The sequence below is a fragment of the Eretmochelys imbricata genome, chromosome 7 (genome assembly GCF_965152235.1).
Source record: "Eretmochelys imbricata isolate rEreImb1 chromosome 7, rEreImb1.hap1, whole genome shotgun sequence".
Classification (NCBI taxonomy): Eukaryota; Metazoa; Chordata; order Testudines; family Cheloniidae; genus Eretmochelys; species Eretmochelys imbricata.
Window position 1 is genome coordinate 22,561,158 of NC_135578.1, and position 23,652 is coordinate 22,584,809.

At 50.9% G+C, this 23,652-nt stretch overlaps 1 long non-coding RNA gene across 1 annotated transcript; it reads right to left on the reverse strand.

Moving 5' to 3' along the window:
• Nucleotides 1–3,792: 3,792 nt before the first annotated feature.
• LOC144268376 (uncharacterized) lies at nucleotides 3,793–23,544 on the reverse strand. Its single transcript, XR_013346737.1, has 3 exons — nucleotides 23,507–23,544; nucleotides 19,132–19,225; nucleotides 3,793–3,815 (listed from the first exon to the last, which is right to left on the reverse strand). It is a non-coding gene; the product is annotated as an uncharacterized LOC144268376 (long non-coding RNA).
• Between the last annotated feature and the right edge of the window lie 108 nt (nucleotides 23,545–23,652).

The window sequence follows — 23,652 nt, forward strand, 5'->3', positions numbered from 1 at the left end:
GCTCTGTGCATCTTCTCTTTCACTGTGGCCTTCTGGCTAGATCCAGAGCCTGCATTGGGCTAACCAGCTCACAGAACAAGCAGGTGTTTGCAGGGGGTTTGGTGCTTTGGCAGCACTAAATCTGGGCAAACAATTTCTAATGAACAGCCCACGGATTTCCTCCTCTTGTCTGCATGTGAATTAGCCACAAACAGGGTGTGATTCTCACATCTCTGCTTACTGTTCACAGGGCTTCAATGAACAGTTTGCACCAGTGCTTAATTTGTAACGAAAGAGGTGCCCAGGCTCAAGCAATTTTCTTACTTTCATAACTAATGCAGCAAGCCCAGAGGGGCCGGGGCTATGAACTGCCAGGCCTAGAGGTGCCGGGGCTCAGCCCTGGCAAGCCCTGGCACAAATTAAGCACTAGTTTGCCCAAAGAGTCTGAGCTGGTGGGCTATTTGCCACCCCAGCTTTCACTCATACCATGTGAGCTGCATTTCCTGCTACACTCCTCTCACCCCACCCCTTGGTTAAGGGAGTTACACCAGCTTGGCCTCAGACTCAGCAGGCCAAGCTCAGAGGTGATGCATCAGGGAGGGTGGGATTTGCACCAGTAAGTGGGGGTGAACACCTAAGATTCTGTGTCAGTACAACTTGCATACAGTAGGCCTGATTTTCCTCTCACCTACCCTGGTGTAACTCCATTGACTTCCATGGAGTTACTCCTGATTTACACCAGCATCAGTGAGAGGCGAATCTTCATTGCCCTACACCTTGGGCCAAGTGGGTGTAAAACATGGCCATTCTGATTTGGTAGCATCTGACACCCATTTGGCCCTGATGTAAATGACTGCAAAGGATACAGGGCAAGAGTCCCGAAGCATATGCCTACACAGCAACAAGACATCCGCGGCTGGCCCATGCCAGCCGACTCGGGCTCGCGGGGCTCAGGCTGAGGGGCTGTTTCATTGCTGTGTAGACATCTGGGCTCGGGCTGGAGCTCAGGCTCTAGGATCCTGTGAGGTGGGAGGGAGTCTACCCACCAATGAAACAGCCCCGCAGCCAAGCCCCTTGACCTGAGTCGGCTGACACGGGCCAGCTACAGGGTTTTCTTTGCTGTGTAGATATAATCAGAGAAGTGTAAATCACACCAGCTTTAGATTCCCCCCAAGCCTGCAGTTCCCCTGAGGATGAGCAGAGAACATAGCCCCAACCAGGGACATAGCCAAGTTCCAAATTCCAGCATTAGGCATCTAGATACTTCAATGAGTGGAGATAGATCAGATAGTTACAACATCCACACACTTGTCGGAGCCTCAGCCCAAGCCTTCAATGCAGGTACACATACCCCTGTGTGAGCTGCATCTCTCTCTCTCTCTCTCTCTCTCTCTCACACACACACACACACAGAGCCATAGTCCATGCTTCTACAGGAACCATAAGCCAGAATCTTCTCTCTAGATCAGACTTTAAGCCCAAGCATCAGCCCCTTTGTCTGGCTGTTCCACTCAGTGCAGTTACACTGATGACAAGTTTATTCCATGCTCGTGTGGACGGAATGTTTAATTATAGAAGGAGTTAGCTGTAATTTACCAATTAATTAGGCACCATTATCACTCCCCCTCCCTGATCCCTGCTTCCTAACTAGGTGATGCTTCACAATGGCTAAGCCATAGTTATTTGTATAACACACACCATCCGGAAGTCTATTGCTGTCATACATCAGAGGCACAAGTCATCAGCTGATAAGGGTGCTGAGCAGGCATGTACATGGGCAATTCCTGCTGCATCAGGGTGAGTGGCCACAGAGGCTTTTTCCTACGTACGACCAACCCTTTCTTGGGAGAGGTGGGATGGCAGGGCTGCATGATGGCAGTTTTTATTCCCATCCCCACCACTGCTCGCTGCTAACACTGGCCAAGATTTCTCTCTAGCAGTCATGCGCTGGATAGGGTGTGAAGGTCCAGGGTTCTCTGGGTGGTTGTAGGTTACCCCAACACATTGCTGACCATCACTAAGCTTCCTAGGACATGTGGCTTCCTGGATAAGGACTGCACAGAAGCACTGGCTCCTGCCACTTCCATTGTTAGGAAAAAGCCATCAAGCACATTTCAGGTGTCAGGATTTAAAAGGACAGCAACATGTACAAAACAGTTGAATATTCTGTGCTCCCACAGCTTATCATCAAAGGGACTTGTGCTTTAACCAGGGCCGAAGGAGTCTGCAACAGAGACCCCAGTCCTGCCCTTACAACAGCCCGGCACGGTGCCACATGAATGCCTGTGATGTTGTAAATACAGTATTATGATGTCACTGCTGGATCACTGGGCAGCAGCAGCTGGAGCTGGGGGAAAGTGAGTGCCCTGAGCAGAATACAAAGGATCTTTGATGGCTGGCAAACATGAGATGGTATGTGACGAAAACAGCATGGAGGGTTACAGTTCTTGAAAATCATCATCACCATTACAGATGGGCCAGAATCAGACCCTGGATCCAATCCCACCCCTTTGGGTTGTTCCAAATCCAGCTCAGAGTCTGAATTTTGCAGCTTGAACCCACCTCGGCTTCTATCACACTTTACATCTTCAAAGCACTTTACCCGCAGTGGGCCAGTTTCCACACTCAGTTACACCAGTGAAAATCTGCAATGCCCGCCTCAATGGATTTATACCGGGATGAGTGAGAGCAGAACCTGGCCTCCTCCTCAATACTCACAAGGCTCCTGTGAGGTTGGTCAGTATTATCTCCATTTTCCAGGCTGGGAAACTGAGGCACAGAGCGATGAAGTGACTTGCCTGAGGCCATGGAGGGAGTCCTGTCTGAGCTGAGATTGCAGCTCAGGAGGTCCTGGCTTCCTGCCTCAGGCTTTCTTTTTATCCAAGCCACTCCAACAAAATGGCTTTTTGGTGCACTTGTCTCCTGGTGTTTATCCCAGGTTTCTGCTCCTCTAACTCCAAATGGGGCGAGTGTCAGCCTCTTCTTTGCATCTCTGCCATCACAGAGCTGGGAGGCTTGTAGCTCAGCTCAGGGGCAGAATGGTGCATACAGGATCATGGGAAAGCAGAGAACCCCTCCACTACCAGCCCCAGTGACTTAACTTCTCCATAATTAATTAAGCGCTTCTGTATGTACTGCCATCCACTGGGGCCTCCCAAACACAGATTATCTACCTCAGTGCGGACGCAGGAAACATTACAAGTGGGTCCAGGAGACAATACATCTTGGCTCTCTGACATAATGTAAATGATGGCTGGTTTGCTAGGCATCCAAGCCAGGTCTGATTCCCAGAAAGCTGAGCGGAACTGTCTGCTCGAGGCTCTCAGGATTCTCAGTTCCAGCCACAGAGCTGCCCATTTCCAGGTGGACGCGGAGACTCAGAGCCAGGAGCAAAAGGTGGGGGTGTGTATGGATGGGGAGGGGGCTGGGATAGGGGGGCCTTTAACTACAAGAGGGATTTATTTTACCAGCAGGCCCCTTCATTGATTCTGGGCGAATGATTTCTAGATTATATCCTGACTGGTACGACCAGTGGTGAGCTGGAGCCGGTTCGCACCGTTTCGCGCAAACCGGTTGTTAAATTTTGAAGCCGGTTTAGAACCGGTTGTTAAAGAAAACAAGGAACCAGACAGTGTGCTGTGAGCAACTAGAAAGCTTTTGAATGCTGTAACAAGAAAACACTTAAGCACATGGTTAACTTTAGGCAATTTTTACTCACCCGGAGGCGCTCCGGGTCTTTGGCGGACCCGGAGTGACTGAAGGACGTGCCACCAAAGTGCCACCGAAGACCCGGAGCGACTGGAGGAACCGGTTCTTCAGCTTTTGGCAGCTCATCACTGGGTACAAAGAGATCGATAAATTCATTAAGCAGGAGCAGGTCTGCAAACCCTGTGGTTGTGTTACCTTGTGCTACCTGTTTACCCAACGCCCTGCTTTGCCTCCCCGCCAACGGTTAGTATGCACGCACCCTGTGATAACGCCTCTCTCGGTGATTGCTCCCCAATCACCTGCCACAATCGAAGCATGAATTTCTCATGCTCCTACAAAACGGGCAAGATTTTTAAAAGTGATTAGTGCCTGGGGTGCCGAACTTAACCCCCGCACAGTTGTATGACATGCAGAGGGCATGTGCTTGGTACAGCCCGTGGAAACATGGGATGGAACTTTTGTGAAGATTTAATGAAAATTTGGACCCATTTTTTCCATCAAAATTCAGATGAAAATATTCAGTCAAAATTGACCCGTTTGAACATTTTGGACCAGTTTTTGCACTTAGCTCTTTCTGCAAACCAGGCCCTTTAAAGGTGTCCCAGGTTGCGCACCTGAAAAATCGACACACCGAGAATCACTAGTCCCATTTGAAAGTCTCAGCCCTGACCCAGATTCAATTGCACAGCCACGGGCAGGAGGTAAACTGGTAAGCAGGGTTAGAAAGAAGCCCTGAAAAAGGCCCTTGAGGCAATAGGTCTGGGTTGGTAGGACTCGACTAATACCCCGTCAACTTGCACTTGCTAAGAGTGACATAATCCTAGCACTAAACTCTTGGGCATGATCAATTTCTAATGACCAGCATTGAAGGGCTCTTCTCCCTTCCCCATCTCAGGACTTCTCATTTGCACAGCAGAGCAAAGAGCAGTGCTGAAGAATCCTTTACCCTGCAGCAGGGCTCAGAGCAACTGAATGAAAGGATGAAGCCAAGAAGATATTACCTATCTGGACATCCTAAGGAAACCAACAAGTGAATCTTCTGGCATTCAACATCCTCCCTCAAGCAGAGGATGGCCATTAATAGAAATGGGTCTCTGCTCAATATCCTAGGAGAGCCTTATGTTTTGCTTCTTGCAGTAGATTAACATTATCATCATTTATATAGCGCCAGAAGCGTACATGGCATCATACAATGAGGCCTGTGCCAAACAATTAAGAAGTCTGTGCTCTGAGCAGTTGACAGAGTGCAGATAATACAGTCCAAACCAGACTGCATGGGGCATGATCATGAGAGCTGGTGTGCTTCATGGACTGCGGGGAGAGGAAATCGTAGAGGGTTTGTGAACCACCAAGGAGGAAGTGTGGTGTACACTGCTTGGGAGGCTGTAGAGGACTTTAGAAGTTTAAAGGATGCTGCCAGTGGTCTTAGTGAATGTTAAGAAATGGGATCTGAAACCCAGCTGCCTCCCTAGCATCTCCCATGTAAGGACCTCAATGTGCTTTACAAATGAAAGAATACCACCTCCCAGTAAGTATCATTACCCCCAACTTACTGATGGTGCTATGGCCGCACCCAGAGGTGGAATGCCTCGCCCAGGGTCACATGGCAAGACTCACAGAGACAGAAATTAACCGTTACCTGTTTCCTGGGTACTCCTTACAGACGTCATTGATTTTGCAGAAACAGAGAGATCATTTTAAACTGAAATCTTGAGAAGCTCAGCTGCCTGGTTATTTGTAAGGTGGCAGATTTAAGAAACGTTTTACTCTCTCCTTGCACTGGTGTAAGTACACAAGGAGCAGGGCAGCAGAGAATCAGGCTCAGCCATTCCACCTTGGCAGATGCCCTCTCCAAATGGGAGAACTGAATTGTTTTAAAGCCAGCTCAGCCTATGAGTTGCTCTGCTATGTAAAAAAAAAAAAGTTTAGAAAATGATGAGTGAAAAGATAGTTAATGATGCATGGTACAGTCAGCGCAAGGCACACTGGAGAGGGTAAATGCTCAAAATTAAAGTCCTCAAATATGAACAGAATCAACATTTAATAAGATGGTTAATGTATGTTATTTAAATGTCACTTCATTATTAGAAGTGTATATTTTTTGAGGTTTAATAACCATGTAATTGATGCATCTATTCCATAGTTAAACCTTGGCAAATATGTTTTTCATGATTAGTTGGTATTTATTTAACATGCAATAACCATCCTATTAAATTTAATGAGTTCATGTAATAGGTACACAGGGTTTTTTAATGTCAATATGTGCTCTTAAATATGGTTCCCACTATCATGCAGTTAGGAAGCTTGATTATCTAGGAGTTATCTAGGTGGGTAAGAGAGCTGTGGTCAAAGATCAGCTGTTGTGCTAAGCAGGGTGGGGCCTTGTCAGTACTGAGATGGAGATCTCCCAGTTGCTTTAAAAAGTGGTATTGTTAATTCAGTAAGCGGGGCTCTTTCTTGTGGATGGGGACAGAGGCTGACCCTCAGCATGGTACTAGGAGGCGCCAGCCTTCAGGTCAGACATACAACTAAGGTACTGAGGACTTGAAGTCATTAGAAATCCCACGGGGGGTTTTCCAAGCGTAGGTTTGGTAGCTCTCTGGGTGCCCACATCAGATTCCAGTGGGGTAACTACATCCCACCCACTTACACTCCACTGGATACGATGGCATTCTGTACCTCCTGCCTTAAAATGGTGTGCCGTGCTTTGAGACTGCTGTCAGGTTCCACTGCAGAGGTGGCTGCACTCCAGTGATGGCTGAAGTGGCTCATGCTGATCTGCAGTATACAGTTGTGCTAAACAGCTGTCATGCCCCCTCCGTCAATGAAGCAGCCAGATTGCAGCAGTGAGCAAAGAAATCCCTGCACACAGTTTGTAAAATGCTTTGGACTGAAAGATGCTCTAGCAATGCAAGGTATTGTTATTGAAGAGAGGAGAGCAGCAACGCTCCAGTCTCTCCTTTCTGTGTTTGCCAGGGAGGGAGATTACAAGAGGTATTCCAGGTGGACACACACAAAACCCTAGTCCTGGACTAATCAGAGGCTAAACCATGCTGGGAAAGCATCAGGCGAGCGAGAGCAGCATCTCTGAGTCACTTTGGCTCCAAGGGACACCTGAGCAGGGTTGAAAATAAAGGCTCGCAGATGGCAGGAGGGGAAAGCGGTGGTAATACACGAAAGCCCGTGAGGCAGTGGAAGCTCTCATTAGCCACCCTACAAACTGAAGCGTTTAGCCTTTGAGCCCTGGCACCGGGAGAAGCCGTCCAGGTACCGAGGCGTTGCACAAGACAGCCACTTGACCAGAGTGTTTAATAATCAGGCTGGCCCGGCAGAGCTGAAGGTTGGTGACCCTGTGTACAAGCAGGGCTTCAGTGTCTGCTGCAGCTGCAAGAGGGAAATGTTGGTGAATGGAAGGAGTAGAGTTGAGGATTAAAATGGAGCTTTGCAGAGCTGCCCAAGTTTGTAAAAAAAAGTTGATCAGCTTTCTGTCTAGCGAGTGATCGCTCCCTGCAGAAAACCCAGCGCCCTGAGCGGGCGGGTTGAGAACGTCAGGCCTAGGAGAAGGCTGGGGAGCTGGAAAGCACGGGGGCCATCTGTACAGGAGGAGAACGGACTCAATGACCTGAATGGCTTTTTCCATCACGCGTTGCAATGGCTTGGGAATCAGCACATAGGGCCCCAACCTGTACAGTGCTGAGTGCCTCAACATTCATTGCCTCCAGTCGATGGAGTCACTGCAGTCAATGGAGCTGGGCCAGTCTGTACTAGCTGAGGATCTGGCCCTCTGGCCCTGAGCTGTGTCCATCTGGGATGACCCAAGTCTATTGATCTTCTCTCAGGAGAGGTGTCCTGACGCCATGGGCCTTCTCATGTTTGGGATGGGAGGCAGTGAAGAGTTCTTGCTCATCTTCCCATCCTCACAAGCCCCCCATTCCCATGACCCAGGGCTCTGGCTGACTCCTGGAGGCCAAGTGCTCCCCAGAGAGACGGAGTCAGAGTTTTGCCTGAGCCCTTAGTCACCCTTGGCCAAGGACAGAGCGACATGGTTGCACCATACAGGACTGGCTGAGACAATGATGCAATGAAGAGGAAGGAAGGATGGTCCTGATGACCTCTACTCACCTGCTGCACAGGTATTTCTCCTGTAGTGTAATTCAGACCCACAAGAAATCGCCCGGTTAGCTAAGGGAGGGGAGAGGAAGGCAGGAGTGTTTTGAAAGCAGGGGGATGGGAGGGATACAGTTGCTCTGGTCAGCCTGACTGTGACTAATGCTGGACCTGCCACCACGCTCCGCGAAATGAGTCGGGTGCTCCCAGCTCACAGTTTATTACAACTCCTGAATGGAAACCAGCATCTGAAACTCAGCCCAGCCTGGCCTGGACAGCGGCCTGGCTGGAGCCGAGCACACCACCCTGGGTTAGCTCACCACCTCGCGGGGGCCTCCAGGTCAGGGCTGGCCTCACGTGCAGAGCAGTGAGAGGGCTCAAAGCTAATGCCACTGCCACCTCCCCCGCGCCAGGTCTGATGCCCTGTGAGGATTCCCGCCCTGTCACCTTCACATGCACCAGAGTCATTACCCCTCACCCTGCAGGCTACGGGCTCACTAACATGCCCAGACTGGGCCCGGGAAGCTCCAGACCCCTCCCGCCCTGCTCTCCTCCCACAGGCGGTGGTGCTAGGTGCCATCTCTCACAGGCAGTAATGCAGGGAGGGAGAGGCCTGACCCAACCCACAGGGGAGAAGCAGGAGAGGCTGGCTCCTGACCCACACTGGGTCACACTGAGCACTCCTGGCCTACCCCTGTTTGCAGACTGGCACCAGTGGTTGCTCTGGAAGGTCCCTGAAATCCCCACATCCACATCATGTGAACAGCACCAGAAGCTACACCAGCTAGGGCTAGACCCAGTGCGCAGGCTGGGTTTAGAAGGTGATACTGAGGCCACCTGCCCCCAGTCTGAATCAGGCTGAAGGACACTCACTCCCAAGAGGCCAGGATGCACCGGGGAGTCATCCCCAACCCCCATCCTACCAGCAGCCCAGAAATCTTCTGCAGCGGTTCCTTCCATGCCACCCTCCAATCAGTCACCAAATATACCTATTGCCGGAGCCTTTCAGGGGGGTGATTCGGTTTGAGGCCGAGGGCAAACACGGCAGTCACCTGAGACGCAGGAAGGCCCCAGCCCAACAAACACCGGCCAAGTCTTGTAGCCATTAGCAAATTACCCAGGGTAAATTGACTTGTTTACTGACTCATCAAATAGACAGTTATCAAACAGCCAGCAATAAAATGCAGCCTGGACTGTGCCTGCTACAATCCTTCTGGGCTCTGTGCAATAAAAGCCATTGCAGATACAGAGAATGGTTCAGTCACAAACACACATGCACCTTTCCTCATTGCCCCCCCCCCGTGTCTTTCCTGCTCAGGGCAGGGAACTCTCCTCCCCTAGAGCACCCAGGCCCCCCGGCCGCTACAGGCAGCTCCTATGCACACAGACACAGCTTGTCCCTCGCCCCAGCCAGCTCTCCCCGCCCCTAACAACTCTCCCATGTAGATAGATGTTCCCCACCATTCCTGACCATGCCCAGCCAGCTCCTTCCACCCAGCTCTCCCTCTCTCTGTCAAGTCCTGCTCTCCCCCACACGCACTCAGCTCCTCCACGCTCTCCTGTCTCCTCCAGACCCAACTCCATCCTTCCTCCTCCCCTACAGCAAGCTCACAGCATCCATTCATTCTCAGGGTAAGCTCCCCCAGCAAAGCTTTCTCCTCCTCCTCCGTGCCCAACAGGCCTGCTTCCCCCACCTGCCAGTGGGAATGGGCAGGCCACTCTCCCACCCTGTAAGGAGAGCTGCCTAGCAGCAAAGATGGCAGATGGGGGTCAGTATAGCCAGAGGAGAGGTAAATAAAAGTGTTGCTACCCCTGACTGGCTCAGCCTGAGCTAAGGCTACAAGCACAATACCCCTCTGCCTTCAGAGAGAAAGCTAATGGCCAGCAGGGACCAGGGAGGTCTCCTCTTTGAATCCCTCCCCGGCTTCCCATCTTCCATTACATCAAAATCAATCTTCTCCTCCTAACCTATAAGCCAGTCCCTCCTTAGGTATCTGCCTTAGTCTCTTTCTGTGTCACCCCCAACCCTCTCCACTCTGCCTGTGATGCCATCCTCAGTGCCCAGTGTGTCTACTTCTCCCACAAGCCACTCTGAACCTTCTTCTATGCCATATGGAATGCCCTTCCCAAGCTGGTCCACAAGACCCCTACCCCCTTTAAAGCATCAAGTACAGGCCACTCCCAGCAGCAGAAGGGTGCCAGACTAGAGAGACCCCAATGGCCTGTCCCTTTGTATTAATCATCTTGTTTGGAGATACTGTAAAGTACCACTAATGACCCCACATCCAATAAGCATCCCTCTCTGCCCCCCTCCAGTTTGAACAACCATGTTAACTAGAGGTTGAATAGAATCATTGTGGAAACCTTCAGCCTCAGCATACTTTAAAGACCCACCCTTACTAGACAATTGGTTTTTGCTGGTCCACTGAGCAGTTGTTTAAAGCGGTTTCCCTGGTGTATTGGCTTCCTGATCATCTGGTGCACACGAATGAGTGGAAACCTCTGTCGGGTTTTGTGGGTGCCGGGGAGTCACCACAGCAGCAGCATTTTCACCACATCCTTACTGAGAAGGATGCAGTAGGGTCATTGTGAATGTAAGCAGAGTCAGGATGAGCTCCACCCTGACATCTGGTGGTGAGGTGTGGCAAGTTGTGGAAAAGAACTTCAGGGGCTGATCTCATTTGCATAGGCACACCCACCCTGCCTAGAATGAGCCCACAGCTGCCCAAATGGTGACTTTGGCTGCTGTGGGATCCCCAGTGTCTCTGTTATTGGGGCAGGAAGAATAAATTGTTATTATCCTGATTATGGGAATCAAGGACATTGGAACTGTACTTGGCCTTTTGTTATGATGGAGCAACTCGCCATCAACTAAGTAGCACTCGCTAGGCAAGGGACATGGGTTCCAAAATTGTGAATTGAAAGAGGTTGGAGACAGGTATTAGTACCTGGTAGTGAGGGTCTGAAACATTAATTGCACCTCCATCTCTCTTTACTGTAGAACATCAGAGCTAATTCTGGGTCTATTAGGAGTCTAGCTACAGGTGCTGAGCTGAATTCACTTTGGCCTTATGGTGCACCAGCACTGAGGCTCCCACTACTACAAACTGAAATCACTAAAGAGCTGAAATCACTGAGCACTGTGTTAAGTTGTGGGGAGCCTGAAGATCTATTGCAGAGCGGAGCAGTTTGCAGGACGGTTGGAGTGGCTTGTGGAGCAGTTGACGAGCTGCTTGCAGAGCGGAACGGTTTGTGGGATGGCTGGTAGAGTGAAGCAGAGCGGCTCGTGGGGCAGATCGGAGTGAAGCCCTATGGAGCTGCGGGGCAGTCAGCTTCAGATTATGTAAGGTGCCCCATACCTCTTTCCCCGCCCCCCACACACACACTTTCACCCAGACTGGGGAGTAACACTCTGCAGATGAACTTTTGAACTCTGGGGCTGGACTTTTGGGTTGTTGGACGTTTTGGACTTTGGGTGATTTTTGGGTTGCTGGACTGAAGATTTCATTCTCAGGCCACTGCACTCCAGGAGTTTAGGGAGTGTTATTTGGATACCTGTGTGGTGCAGATATAATCAATAATGCTCAGTTATATAACTCACTGTCAAGCCTGGGAGCGTTGATTTGCGGAGCCCCCACTAACCGCAGGCCCGTATCTGGTTTGCTATGTTTTCAGGACACACAGGAGAGCTCAGCACTGTATGCTTTTTAATTTTCTTCTTATTGCATTTTAAACATTTGTTCAATAATAAAAAAAAATCACAGAGATTAAACCTTCACCCACCGCCTGGCAGTGGTAAATGGAACAGATTAGATTAGAGGTAAATGACTCTGTGCAGGAGGGTTCACTGAAGTCTTTCAGGTTGTGGCTGTCTAGCACTGAGGTAAGCTACTGCTTTTATCCACCCAGCATACTGGGGAAGAGGATGGGGCAGGAAGTCCTGCTCCCACCACCAAGTTCACACCAGGTCAGGATGTGCGAGTCAAAATGTCCCACACGTCCTGACCCACCCTAAAAGGAGCCAGTGGTCTGCATTCTTAGACAACACCATGTCACAGACAGCTCCTCAATATCAGCCAAGCCTGGATGCTGTTCTGTCTGCGTCACAGAGCTCTTCCAGCCCAGTTGTTGGGATAATTGCCCAGCCTTAGTCCTGATAAAGCTGCTTCCTTTTTATCAGCTAAAATCCTACATTCCATTTTCAAATAACTGGACAACTCAGGCAGGCTCCCAGTTCCAAAGCACCCACCAAACACGGAAAGTGAAGCCCACTTTGAATGAAAGATCTCAGGACAGGAGAAAACCAACTCAGGTCCCTCCATCGGGGACTCTGTAAGGAAACCACCTGCTCTAGGAACATAGGAATTGCCCAACTGGGCTAATCTGGTATCCTGTCTTGGACAGGGACCAGTACAAAATGATTTAGAAGAAGATGCAAGAAAGCCCATGATGGACAATTATAATACAGTAACGTGGAGGAAGCTTCTCCCCAGCCTACAGCTAGTGGATGGCTTCTCTCCTGTGACAAGAGATATCCCTTATATATTTCTATCCTAGCTAGTGTAAACTCCAAGTAATATTCATATTATTCCCTTAAAACTCTCCCTTGCTGTGATGCCTACAAAAAACTTGGCAGTAATTAGGCCATTGTTGAGCTGATAACGATCATGCTGACCAATATTGTCTCACTGTCCTTGCATTCTCCCATCTGCCTGTATCCATCTGTTGTCTTCTACTTAGATTGTGAACTCTTTGGCACAAGGACTGCCTTTTTGTTCTGCGTTTGCACAGCACCTAGCACAAGGGGGTGCTGGTCCATGACTGAGGCACCTGGGTGCTACGATCACACAAATAAATAATAAATGTTTCACCCTCATCTCAGCCCCACATCTCTGCTTCATTGGTCTGGCCTTCAGTTCTCTCTCCCCTTTTGCCACAGGCATTTCCACCTGTCTCCCACACTAGTCAACCTTGTTATAATTCCACCAGCTTCAGTGGAGTTGAACCAGGGGGCACGAATTGGAGCCCACTGGGACTATTTGCTTTGATGTTCTGTCTTGACAACTTGTTCCATCTGTTTCCTGCTCTCGAGTGAAGAAGTTCTGCTTGAATTCCCTGCTTGCTCTTAATTTCTTCATTTCGAGACTGTGTTCTCCAGATCCCCCCTCCCACACTCACTATTGTAACAGCACTTCATGAGATACCTGGACTGGTGCAGTCACTTTTAGCAGGGTTATCTCCAGGCCTTCTCTCCCATAATGAGCCTTCATAACAAGCTTTCCTCATTAGGCAAGAGAAGTCTTGCACAGGGAGTTATTCTGGCTGCTTCAAATCATACCCGCTCCATGACAACAGTAGCACTCCATCTCTCCCAAAGTTTGGAGGCATTTGGACCCAGGATGTGGATCTAACCACGTCTAGGTAAAGAGGCCAGCTGCAAAGTTTGGATCCAGATATTAATGTCCATGAAGTTTGGGGGTGTTCAGAAACTTGGGATTTGGTTGGGGCCCAGCTGCAGCAGTGACTGGAGTGGAAATCATTACCATCTAACACCTGTTGGGCTCCTCCTGGTGAAATGCACCTGTGGGGTTCAGATAGTGTCCAGCAGACAAGTTTCCATATTGCAACCCACCAGAAAACCAGCACTACAATGAACCCTTTTTTGGCAGCCCTAGCAGAAAAAGCAAAGACCATGGAGAATGAACCTCCTTCTGATTCCTAGAAATTGTCCTTCCCAAAAGAGCTGAGGAACACCTGCTGGAGGCAGTGCCTGGAGGGGAGCATGCACTGCTATTGCCCATAAATAAAGAGAGGTGACTTGTCTCCTGTGCTCCCAGGCTGGTACCTTTTGCCTTCAAGAAATTTACTGGGGGAGAAAAACAGAATACTGGGGAGATGTCAAGGCTACTTTCCCCCAATCTTTTAAATGAAACAGTCCAGCTGTGGAAATGGAACAACCCAAGAATGAAGAGGCTCCACAAGTGACATGGGTAGCAATGTTCAGCAATCTGGTTAGCTGAGCATCCATAGGCATGTTGCAATCTTCCTTACTGATTGTCTCCAGGAGACTGTGTCTGCAGAATTCTATCCTGCCCCACCTGGCACAAGTGAAACAGAATCTGATCCCTCCATGTCAGAGTGCCCTCAGCACCCTGTCCACTAACCACACTGCAATGCAATGGCTTCGAAGGGCTCTGGCAGGCACCAGCTTGCTGGACCCAATCCTCCTGCAGATGAAACAAGAGGAAAGGACACCTCAGAGAACAGCATCACCATGGCTCGCCAGTTATGTGGCCTCCAAGAGAGAAGAGCTAGACAGCAAAGGCATCCTTGACTTTCTATGGCTCAGAGAGACAGCCAAGCCTGAAGAGGGGCAGAGGTCCGGTAAGTGGTTCTGTATGAACTAGTGAAGAGGGAGAGCACGGCACTGGAGTGACACCAGGGCTCTACAGGGCCAAGCCCCAGGCATTCAAGAGAGGATCTTCCGCTGTGCCTCTCCTGCTGGGAGATCAGTCTATGTGAAAGGGCCCCAGTGGCTGGAGAAGGAGCCGGAACAGAGAAGCAGAGCTGAGCCCCAGCTCTGGCAACACACTGCCATAGCATGTTGCCCTGCAATACAATTTTGTTGTGTGTTTTTTGTTAAGGTGCCCAGAGGCTTTGGGACATCAGGTGCCAAGGGGTTTTAAAGCGTTTATTACAATTATTTCAGAGGTATACAAAAATCAAAAGCTGATGGGAGCTGAGACTAGATGAGAGCCCAGGGCCCACGGCAGCTTTGGCAAAGTGTGAGCGGCTGTGAAAGGAACACCTGGGCTGAGAGAGGCCTGGGGATGCTGGTCCGTGGGGCAATCAAACCAGAGCAGCACGAACATGCACACAGGCCAGTTCCCCAGCTCCCTTCTCCCCCGGGAACTGAGCAGGATGCGGTGATGAAGGGCCTGACCCTGCAGGGTGCTGAGGACTTTCTACAGGGTAGAATGTGCCCTCAGCGCCCACAGACCTTCATCCAGCAGGGGCCCTCAGAACCTTGCAGGATCAGGCCCCCAGGCTTCCCCTACTTGTTTGAGGCTCGCTCCAGGTGTAGTTTGGGGACTGGATGGCTCAGTGCACTGATGGCTTTATTTAGATTGCACCCAAGTGCCACTTCCCAGTGGCATATGCACTGTTACAAATGTTCCAAACAGACACAGGCCAAGGATAAAACCCAAAACAGTCCACAGCAACTGCACATGGAGCTGCCTGTGCTAAATCAGCCAGCAAGAGAGAGAATACGGTCCCAGATCACCATAAAATAACACACACACAGCCACTCTGTACCCTTCCCTCCAGCTCCTCTGGAAAAGCCAGACTGGCAATGGAACATGGATCTTTCCCCCTTCTAGATCACTGCTGTGAATCTGAGCCAGGTCCATAGTGACTGAAGTTCATTCCCCTCCGATGGCTGCTTGGTGGTGCAGGGTCCACCTCAGAACTGGCACTTGTCCAGCTCCCTTGCTTACATCCACTGTCGAAAGGCCATGGAGATAGTTCTCTTCTCTATGGGCCAGGGTCGAGGTGCACTGGTAGGAAGCAATGCATGGGGGAAACTCATGACTTTCACTGTCTGGAGCCAAGACTTCAGTCTCCAGACTGCCAATGCAGCAACAGCATGAAATTCGCAATATCTTGAATGAGGATCTCTTACAAGCCTTCAACCCAGCAGGAAACCCAGAGAGTCCCCGAAACTCAGATGCAGTCCTTGCTGTTTGGAGGGGCCAAGTGAAGTCTGATGTGGTGCCAAAGAAAAGCCTTTCTCCTTGGGTGCTGGTCCACCAGGTGCCCTCATTGTATGTCATCCCACCTGAGCACCGCTCCATCAGCTCTACCACCACTTGCTTGCTCTTGTTCCTCCTCCCACACTCAGGGCCCACTCTGACAGGGGCTGCACCCACAAAACTCCCACTGACCCATTGGGACTTAGACACCCTCTCCCTCCCCTGAGGTCTCTGCCTTTCATGACGACGCTGGGGGTCAGATCCAGAGACATGGTGGAGCCAGCGTCTGGCTGAAGTTAGTGGAGCGATGCTGATTTACACCTGCTGAGGAGCCAGCCCACAGTCTTGGCCATTTAAATCTCATGCTCTTCCTCTTTTCCACCATTCCCCTGTTACCCCAGTAATAACAGGGGCCTCCCCAGCTACCCGCAGCCCCAGCTGGACAGGTGTACTAGGTGCAGCACTGGATGCCAACATAGGAGCTCCCCTCCTGCATTCTGAAAGCATCACCTTTCACCTCGCACTCAGTGTCCACACTACACGCTGGAAAGACCTGCGCCGGGTGCAGAAAGAGCTCCGGGTCCTGCAAGCAGGTCATGAGTGTTCACAGCTGATCTGCTTCACCACTAACAGTCGTAACACCCTGCCCCACATTGCTGCCTTCCACTGCTGAGCAGCAGCTCTGGTGACCCCCAGGGAAGGGATGACAACTCTGGGTGGAGCACAGAGAATATGGACAATTAACATGATACTGGGGGACAAGGGGGAGTCTGAGGACAGTGGGAGCCTGGAGGTTCCCCAACTTTTCCCTTTTGCACAACGTATCTTCCCATTGTGCCTCTGTTGCATCCTACTAGATGAGACCTAGGGAGGGCATGATCCGGGCCATCCCTGAGCTGGCTAGAGGAGGTGCCATTGCACTGTGTGGGTCGCATCCTTCCCCAGACATCTGATACTGGGAGAACAACAAGACTGCAAGAGACGGTAATGCTGTATGGTGGACTATCAAAGGACATGCTCCCTGCAGGCTTAAGAGCTTCAAGGTCTGATCCGTGCCATTTCTGTTTAAAGATATTCCAGACAGAAATCTAGACTTAGCCGACGCTAGTTTCCTCTGTCCCCTGGTTTTGCTTTGCCCTGCTTAATTCCCACAGCGCCCCCTTTTGTTGTAACGATAACAATATCCAACATGGCAGGCCAACCGGGTCAGCTGCCAGGCTTGACTATGGCAGTCGCAGCCAGCCAGCAAGGCCTGCTCCCATTCCAGCGAGTGAATTGGCTGCAGTGGTCAATGGGGAGCTGGGAAATCAATCACAGGAGCTTCTGCCAAACACCACCCTGCAAAGGCCAAGGCAGCCCACAGCTGCTGGAGGAATACGGTCACAAGACCAGGCCCACATGGGGCCGAGCAGAAGATTAAGGGGAGAAGGCAGACAGCGAGGGAGCATCTTCCACCAAGAGCAGTGGATGGTGTTTACTGACAACTGAACGAGGGAGCATGCACATCGATCAGCTGGCAGGGCTGACGGGCTCTTTAAAGGGGCTCTTTAAAGGAGCTGCCGGGCACGACAGCCCAACCCCCATAAGCTGTCTGCTAAGGTGCACTGACCCATGCTGCTCCAGACCTCCTCCCCGGCCCCCCCTTGCTCCCTGCAGCTGTGAGCTCAGAGAGCCCCTCAATGGGATTTAAGCAGACGAGTCTCTGGCTCTCAGCACAGAGCTGGGCTCACTTCTGATGTGACCCAAAGGATGGGGGGAGCCAGTGAGTTAGTTGTTTTCACTGTGGCAGGACAGGTTCCCATGCACTGGCCCCTGCTCAGTCCCTGGCCCACTCAGACTTAACAACGCAATGTGCCTGTGGGAGCCTCCCACAGCCCTATGGTATGAGAGCTGCCCCTAAGTGTTCCCTGGGCACAGGAGACAGAGACATAGCAGGGGCTCCAGTCCTGCTTCCAGCCCACTCCTCGCCATCTACAATCTCTCACTGGGCCAAGCCATCTCCTCCCTCTGGTCACCGCTAACACTCCCCTGCTGCCCCGAAGGGGCCAGCGGATGCCAGCCTGCAGCTCTCCCCCATACTTCCTACGGGAGCTACAGTGCACGTGCCAAGGGCTTTGGCCCCTTTTCTTTGGCACCACCGTTTTGGAGATGCCCAGGATGCTACTGCTCTCTGTCCTGCTCTCAGACCCCTGCTTCTGGCACAGCCCCTCCTGTCCTGTGATCGACTCCAACGGCTGACACACACGTTAACCAGCTGAGCCCACCCCACCCCAGGGGTGTGGGGAGAGGGAGATGGGAGGGTGCAGGCACAGATAGACTTGTCCAGGTTCACACACAGCAAGTCAGTGGCAGAGTCTCAGACAGAACCCAGGAGTTCTGATCACTCAGCCCTGTTCTAACCACTCCACTACCTTGCCTCACTTTAGATGTTGGGGTATGATATGCTCCAGAGGCTGGTACTCCTGCAGTCAGTGGAGGATTAGCCTAAGGGCCCCAGCCAATTGGGGGGGCCCCGGAAAAATGGGCACCCTGCCCCCAGCAGACAAGTGCCAGGATGGGGCAGGGCAAGGCCCAGCGCCCCAACCCCGCTCCGCTCCCTGGCAGCAGGGGCAGGGGGGAGCAGGGCAAGCCCCCATGCTCCGACTCTGTTCCCTGGCAGAAGCGGCAGGCAGACAGGGCAGGGGAAGCACCCATGCCCCAACCCTGCTCCTCAGCAGCAGCATGGGGTGGGTGGGGCAGGGGAAGCCCCCATGCCCCAACCCCGCTCCCTGGCAAAAGCGCCAAGCGGACAGGACAGGAGAAGCCCCAGCACCCCAACCCTGGTCCTCTGCAGAAGTGTGGGGCATTGGGGGAAGCCCCAGCACCCAGACCCCTGCTGCAGCCTCAGGACTGGAGGAGCTCTGGCTCCCTGCCACAGTCTCAGGGCTAGGGGAGCTCTCACTCCCCACTGCAGCCCTGGGGCCCTGGCGGGGGGCACAGAGCTTCTTCAGTTTTGGGGCCACGGGGGGGGCAGAAAGGAGCAAATGGGGGCCACGGGGGGGCGGAATGGGGTGGAATGGGGCGGGGCCACGGGGGAAGGGGCAGAACAATGTGGGGCCATGGGTAGGGCCGCAGTCAGAAGGGACAGAATGGGGGCAGGACCACAGGTGGAAGGCATGGGGAGGGGGTCCCCCACTTGCTCTGGCCCAGGGCCCCACAAATCCTTAATCTGCCTCTGAGCTGCAGTAGTAGCTGACTTGTTCTAGTGACTTCCCACAGCCCCTTTGCCCAGGGACACTGCAGCACCCGTCCTCTTCCCAAGGCATGACTCAGCCAGGAGCCCAGATGCTGTCCCTTCCAAGGGTCCCACTGAGCCACCACTGAGCCTAGAGACAGTGCAACTTGCGTGCACCATTGTCCCCAGCCAGAACGGAGGAGTGGGGCTGTCTGCTGGGCCGGTGCAGACAGAGGCAGCTGCGTGGAAGCCCCTGCTTCGGTGGACCAGCTAGGTGCTGACATTTCCAATGCAAACACAGTCAGAGCAAAGCTGCCTTACTCCACCCCAGACAAACAGTCATGCCTATGCATCATTAAGGTAACTTACGCGGAGCGGCTCGCTGGGGGCTGGCAGCAAAATCATCTCTGCCACTTTCACAATGGAGCCTCTTGGCTGGCTTCCTTGGCACAGATTCTGGCACCTGTAACTCCAAGGAGAAGGGGGCTGGGAGATCCTCCCAACACATACCCTGACCCTGGCAATCACCTGCTCCCACTGCTGTCCCCCTCATCCTCCCTTCCCCCGCACTCCCAGAAGCCCCGTCTAAAGTCAGGGCCAGCTCCCGGGAGGTGCTAACCATCTGCAACCCCCGCTTTGTTGGGGCATCTCAGCCATCCTGCGATCTGGCCCTCAGGCTGTAAGCTCTCTGGGGCAAGGACACTGCCTCATTTCTCGGCCAGGTCCCAATGCCCTTTAAATGATAATAAATCTGACGGATATGATAACAACAATCATGAGTTGAAACTAGGGCTGTCGATTAATTGCAGTTAACTCACGTGATTAACTCAAAAAATTAATCACGATTAATTGCACTGGTAAACAATAGAATACCAGTTGGAATTTATTAAATATTTTGGGATGTTTTTCTACATTTTCAAATATATTGATTTCTATTACAACACAGAATACAAAGTGTACATTGCTAACTTTATATTATTATTTTATTACAAATATTTGCACTGTAAAAATAATAAGCAAAAGAAATAATATTTTTCAGTTCACCTCATACAGATACTGTAGTGCAATCTTTTTATCATGAAAGTGAAACTTACAAATGTAGATTTTTTTTGTTACATAACTGCACTCAAAAACAAAACAATGTAAAACTTTAGAGCCTACAAGTCCACTCAGCCCTACTTCTTGTACAGCCAATCGCTAAGACAAACAAGTTTGTTTACATTGACGGGAGATAATGCCGCCCGCTTCTTATTTACAATCTCACCAGAAAGTGAGAACAGGCATTCGCATGGCACTTTTGTAGCCGGCGTTGCAAGGTATTTACGTGCCAGATATGCTAAACATTCGTATACTACTTCATGCTTCAGCCATCATTCCAGAGGACATGCTTCCATGGTGATGATGCTCATTAAAAAAATAGTGTGTTAATTAAATTAGTGACTGAACTCCTTGGGGGAGAATTGTATGTCTCCTGCTCTGTTTTACCTGCATTCTGCCACATATTTCATGTTATAACAATCTCAGATGATGACTCAGCACATGTTCATTTTAAGAACACTTTCACAGCGGATTTGACAAAACACAAAGAAGGTACTAATGTCAGATTTCTAAAAATAGCTGCAGCACTCGACCCAAGGTTTAAGAATCTGAAGCATCTTCCAAAATCTGAGAGGGACGAGGTGTGGAGCATGCTTTCAGAAGTCTTAAAAGAGCAACACTCAGATGCGAAAATTACAGAACCTGAACCACCGAAAAAAAAGAAAAGAAAATCAACCTTCTGCTGGTGGCATCTGACTCAGATGATGAAAATGGACATGCGTCGGTCCACACGGATTTGGATCATTATCAAGCAGAACCCGTCATCAGCATGGCCACCTGTCCCCTGGAATGGCGGTTGAAGCATGAAGGGACATATGAATCTTTAGCGCATCTGGTACGTAAATATTTTGTGACGCCGGCTACAACAGTGCCATGCGAACGCCTGTTCTCACTTTCAGGTGACATTGTAAACAAGAAGCAGGCAGCATTATCCCCTGCAAATTGTAACCAAACTTTTTTGTCTGAGCGATTGGATGAAGTAGGACTGAGTGGACTTTTAGGCGCTAAAGTTTTATATTGCTTTATTTTTCAATGCAGTTATTTTTTTTGTACATAATTCTACATTTGTAAGTTCAACTTTCATGATAAAGAGATCACACTCCAGTACTTGTATTAAATGAACTGAAAAAAACTATTTCTTTTGTTTTTTACTGTGAAAATATTTGTAATCAAAAATAAATATGAAGTGCGCACTGTGCCCTTTGTATTCTGTGTTGCAATTGAAATCAATATATTTGAAAATGTAGAAAACTTCCAAAAATATTCAAATAAATGGTATTCTATTATTAAGAGCACGATTAATCACAATTCATTTTTTTAAGGGCGCAATTAATCACAATTAATTTTTTAATCGCTTGACAGCCCTAGTCCAGACCTCTGTAGACTATAGAGCCACACCCGCACACAGACACAGTTAGCAGAGGGGCCAGGGATGGAATAGCCCATGGACACTGTGCCCCTTGCCCGGTCTCTTCAAGATGGAGGTCAGGCAGCAAGGTGGGAGGAGGGGGGAAGCTTGCCCTACTGCTGCCCGTTCTGAGCTAGTTGAGTGGATGGACAGGGCCGCTAGCCCTCAGGGCTGTCAATCAGCCAACCCCCACCAGCACCACATGACAAAGGAAATTTACCCAATCTGCTGCAGAGATCCAGAGATCTACTTCCCAGGAAGCAGCTGGGTATGAAGAGAGTCTCACTCTTCCCTGTAAGTGCCCAGCTCTGTACCCTCACTTCCCACTGGCCCCTGCCCTGCTGTAAGCCCAATCGTTCTTTATTGACCCACGAGGCATGGGTGAAGGGCGAGGTGCAGGCAGGGCAGTAACCACGCACAGCAGAATGCACAGCTGTTCTTGCAGCAGCTGGATGGGACTCACTAGAAGGTGCTTCACTGGCAGCTGGACAGCTGAGAGCCAGCAATTTGGTTTCCTGGTCCCAGCTGTTGTAAGGCTGATTAGGAGGGAGGGAATGTGTTTGCGTTGGCAGAGGGGGCTCAGGGGGAGCGAGAAAGGGGCTGCCATTAGGCCGGAAAGAAAAGCCTTTAATGAGGCCTGATGTCTGCTGATCCTGCAGCCTGCATGGACGCCATCCAACCTTACAATGGAGTTACCCACTTAAACAAAACAGCGCCAAAGGCGCTGAGCTGGGAAAAGAATACATTTTCCTGTGTAGCAAACTGTGAAGTACGATCAGGAATACACAGCAAAACCCTCAGAAACCAATTACTGCTCGCGAGAGCCACACTGCTAAAAATACACCACCTTTCTGCTCTAGCAAAGGTGAGGAAGTGCTGAGCCAGCATAAAGATCCCCCAAAGCACAGCATAAGGGATGGCATCTCCCCTGGAAACGCTCCCTCCAAAGGGCCAGAGTACACTGTGGCTTAGCATACTAGTCCTTCCCTGCCTGAGACCTGGGCTCCGGTCCCAAGGCTGGCTCATAAGTATGATGGATGTGGCAGGTCTCCTCTAAGTGCCTTGCCTGGATGATACTGGTTTGCACCATGAAACCCCTATCCCAGCGATGAGGGAAATCTGCAGTGTCTGGTTATCCCGGACCAATCAAGTGATTTCAAGCTAGCACAAATGTCAGGATGCAGTGAGTTTGGGGCTTTGGGGCAAAGGTTCATGGGATGGGTTAGAGTCTGACATGCATATTGTTTGGGTAGCTTCACCACCTTTGCTTCATGGTCTCATGTCAAAAGTCAATACACAACAGATCACACCCCGCTGAAAAAGGCACAGACCTGTCCAATGGGAAGACTTTGGGACAAATTTGCAGGGAGCCTAAAACTGGCCTCTGACATTGCACCTGCCCACAAAAAGCCACAGCTGGGTGCACTGTGGGAGAAATCCTGGCCCTGCTGACGTCAACAGCAAAACTCCCACTGACGCTAGCAGCACCAGGATTCCAGCCTATATGGTGCCACTGTAGGGTCTGAGCCTGGACAACACAGTTTGCCCATGCGAACACCTGCCTACCAGCTGTGCACACGTCAACGGGGTTTGCATGCACACAGACGGGCTCCTGCACACACAAACGCACAGGCAACGTTTCAGGTGTGAGGTCAGCTGTCAGAAACTGGTTTGAGAAACTCGGCCCTTTGCCCAGGTAACCAGAACCTGTGGGAGAGCTCAGAAGGGCAGAGCAAACTGTGAACCTGAAAAGCCGCTGTCTCACCGATGGAATCTGTGTGCTGGTGGTATAACAAAGTTACTCCCTCCCAGTGGTAAATCAGCAAGGCCATGGTCAGGGGATGGTTTGGGGGAAGGTTGTGGGGGGAGGGAAACTAAGGAGGCCTTTCCATGTCATTTGTCACCAGGTGCAGTACCAGAACGAGGCTGATGCCTTTGGCTTGGTTTTCACAGTAAATGAAAATGAGCTGAAATGTCGCCTCACTGGACAGAGCTTTGCCCTCTCCTGCCACTGGTTTGCATCAGGTACGTTCTCCAAAGAGCTCCCACCTCGGAGAGCTGGGGCAGGCATCGCATCCGATGACAAGCACACACATGTGTGTGCAATGGTGTGTGTGCAGCTGGAGCGGGAGAGGACGGAGAGAAACGGGGGGGGGGGGGGGCATGGAATGAAACGGCAAAGCCAAGCCACACAAAGAAACAACCAGATTGTGGAAACATATGTCTGTGCACACTCACCATGGCTCTGAATGACATGCCGGTGATGCTGCCTGCTTCCACCAGTGCGAGGCAAATTCTGCCTGTGCTCACGTGCCATGTAAGCTGCAATGTAACAAGATGTAGTGGCAATCAGTGGGTCTTTTAGACATTTAATTGTGGTGTTA